The sequence below is a fragment of the Branchiostoma floridae genome, chromosome 2 (assembly GCF_000003815.2).
Source record: "Branchiostoma floridae strain S238N-H82 chromosome 2, Bfl_VNyyK, whole genome shotgun sequence".
Classification (NCBI taxonomy): Eukaryota; Metazoa; Chordata; class Leptocardii; order Amphioxiformes; family Branchiostomatidae; genus Branchiostoma; species Branchiostoma floridae.
Window position 1 is genome coordinate 7202565 of NC_049980.1, and position 3148 is coordinate 7205712.

The following is a 3148-nucleotide window of genomic DNA, read 5'->3' on the forward strand; positions in this document are numbered from 1 at the left end:
GGGAAAAATTGGAAAAGACCCAACTTCAGTTTCCATGTCTCCATTTTGATTGGGCATCCAAATCCTTTCCAAGGGCGGCAAAGGGAGAAAATTGTGCTTCGGATGAAGCCAAATTGAATGATCTGAATGCCGGGCAAAGTGCCACGAAGGCTGGTTCAGAGGTTCACTCCAGAAGTTCCACGGGGGAGGATGAAGATGAAAGTGATGATGACAGCTGTGCAACTCCCAGTGATGAAGTAGACGCCAAGCTAGAGGCATACAAGACCCTCATCATGAAACAAGAGGAGTTGATACAGCAGACTTTTGCTGCAGCAGAGTGCCAACAGGACACACAGGTGGCTGAACTCGTGAAAGACTCTCTCTTCATCGAGGAGAGGATGACTCTAGAGAGGGAGAGGAAAGAGATGGAGGCAGAAAAGGCGACATTTGCAGAAGAAAGAAAGAGGTTCACCGACGCTGCCATCCGCCTTGGCAAGGACAGACAGAAGTTTGAAGAGGAACGCACAAACTTCCTAAAGTACCAATATCTCAACATGACACCTCCACAGGCAGCAGCATACAGCCATGCCGGTTCCATGGCTACAGCATCAGGGAGTATGATGTCATCACCATCACATCCAATGACATCATCACACCCTATGACACCATCACATGCTGTGACATCATCAGTTTCGGTGACATCATCACATCCAGTGACATCATCCCATTCAGTGACCTTAGACAAGTCAGCAGTCTCGTCCCCATTCCAAACAAAAGCAGCCTCTAGAGTACAAGTACCAGTCACATCCACCTCCACGCTTGCTGTGTCGTCTGTACCAGCTGGCCGCCTGTCTGTTTCGCCGGGGACTGCAGAGTTCTACAGGGTTCTGGACCAGTTTCCCAGCCCGACACGAGGAAATGTCAACACAACAGTAAACAACTGCAGTACCACCACTCCAGCCAAGGGGGCTACAGCTCAGTCAATCCCCCCAACTCCCAGTACTGGAGACCTCTACAGGTTTGTTCTTTCCTTATATAATTTTAATAGTTCCCCTAGTATACATCCAATACATTTGCGTTCACTTCCACTGGACTTTATCTTCTAAGCTATATATACAGATTCCCAGAAAGAAAGATATCACAGGAACCTTGTTGATTCTTGCTATTACTAGTTGCTAAAGAAATGTTGTGATCTAAATATATTCAAAACAGAACAGTTTTTTATGGCAACAAATGTGTTAACTACATAACTGCTTTTTTGTGACGAAAAGAGGAATTATGAAAAAATATCATCGTTTTGTTTTGATTTGTAGCATACAATGACTGGTTTTCTTTATTCAATCCCAGGGTCCTAGACCAGCTGCCCAGCCCACTCCACAACCGCCTGAGCTTGGAGCAGCAGCCAGGCGGTCCCAGCTGGTTGTACAAGAACCAGACGACTCCGACTCGAGGACGGCACAGCATGTTATGTAAGGTCCAGACGCCCCAGCCCGTGGCGCTGCGCGGTACATTGTTTGATCCCCGCCGACGCAGAACGTGGGCTTCTCCGCAGTGCTTCCGCGGTGTACAGGCATCACTCTTTCAATAGATAGATTTGTGTTGTGTACGAAGTATGTGCTGTAATGCGATTGCCAAGCAGTTCACATTGTAAGTTATTTTCTATTTATGAATGATGTTTGAATGTATATGTGGTGATTTTAATACGCTGGTGTATTTATGAATAAAGGATTATCCCGATGTGTCACAAGAATTTGCTGTGGTACTTTTTTGTGTGTAATTTTTTTGGGGGGGTATTTTCTATATATGCTACTTTATGGCTAACACAGTACACTTTGGTGGTTAACCCATAGATATGTCACTTTCCCATATCAATAGCAATGTCCAAAAAGAGCTGTACAGAACTTCATGTTTTTCTAGATATCAGGGGCTGTCCAACAAACACCCAGATCAAGAAGCAGCTGCAGTAGTGTTTTTTGTTCAACTGCTTTCAAATTATGTAATTTGAGTTGCCCATGTTCCCCTGTAGCTTTCATTGTCCAGTTGCTAGTGACCCTGCCTTTGGATCAAGAAGTTCCAAGTTCAAATCCCGGCTGTGTTTTTTTGTGAGATATTCATGCTTCAGGAAAAGGTGCAGTCCTTAGGACAGAATCTTAATCATAGCATCTGTTTTCTCTGTCAAGGCTAGTGGAAGAGAACTTTGAATACTCGTTGATTTAATCTGAGCTATTGTATAACTGTATAACTGGTCGGAGATGACTTTCACCCACCTGTTGCTGAACACCTTGCTGTAGTTGTAGACCTGGACTTCCACGTACTCGTTACCCTCGATGGGGCTGGCAACCGGCCATTCAAATGTCTGAGGAAAAAGAATATTTGATTAACATTCATCATCAGTCAACATAGTCTAATACCACTTTTTTGGTTGAGAAGTGGATTTTAAAACGTCAAGAATTACGAATCACACTCCTAGCTACCCACCCTACAGTTGTCCCCACTCTCAGGGAGGAGACCATTATAATTAACCCCAGACAGCAAGAGACTGTTAACACAGCAGGCTAACAAGTGTCCAACAATGAAGCTGCACAGATGGCCCCTGTTTGCTTAACCTTCAAACTACTAAGGTACATGTACCTGTAGCTGTTTGAACCAAATTTGTATTCGTTATGGAACTAGGCAAAAGGTTAAAGTGAGGAGATACATGTAGATGCAGGATGTAAAGTTACATGTAGTATGTTCAATTTAATACATGTATGTTCAGGTTTACCACATATACTTGCTTAAGAACACATACAGAACAAGTCTGTCTGAGTACATTGTGTGTTCGACTACTGGCAGTTCACTTTTTATTTAGTCATTGCCATAGTGATTACATAATGTACATTTTGCTGTTGTCCAATTTAAAACATTTTGTACATTGTAGTCATCTTGTTAGCTGCCTGGTCACATCATATTCCAGTACTATTGTGAGCCCCTGATGTACATACATGTAAAGCCCTTCTATGACTGAATGGATACCGGCCAATGCCTACAGGTACTTTTCTGTCTCAGATGTAGTACATAGCTTTCCCAGAGCCCGAACTTTGCTTCATGCCATTTACAATGTATCTCAGTCTTTGATCCATCCCTTCACAAGTATACCATGGATGCCTTACTGCTAATCCCACGTACT

The 3148-nt window shown here is 43.6% G+C and overlaps 1 protein-coding gene and 1 long non-coding RNA gene across 2 annotated transcripts in view; one reads left to right on the top strand and one right to left on the bottom strand.

The window, feature by feature from the left end:
* LOC118409813 overlaps positions 1–2333 on the bottom strand; it is an 8191-nt gene extending 5858 nt beyond the window's left edge. The window contains exon 1 of the long non-coding RNA XR_004830491.1: positions 2247–2333. This is a non-coding gene — a long non-coding RNA (uncharacterized LOC118409813). The remainder of the gene's footprint in view (positions 1–2246) is intronic.
* The window catches only part of LOC118409810 (otoferlin-like), a gene marked incomplete in the record, with an annotated part of 240756 nt that overhangs the window by 59709 nt on the left and 177899 nt on the right, over positions 1–3148 (top strand).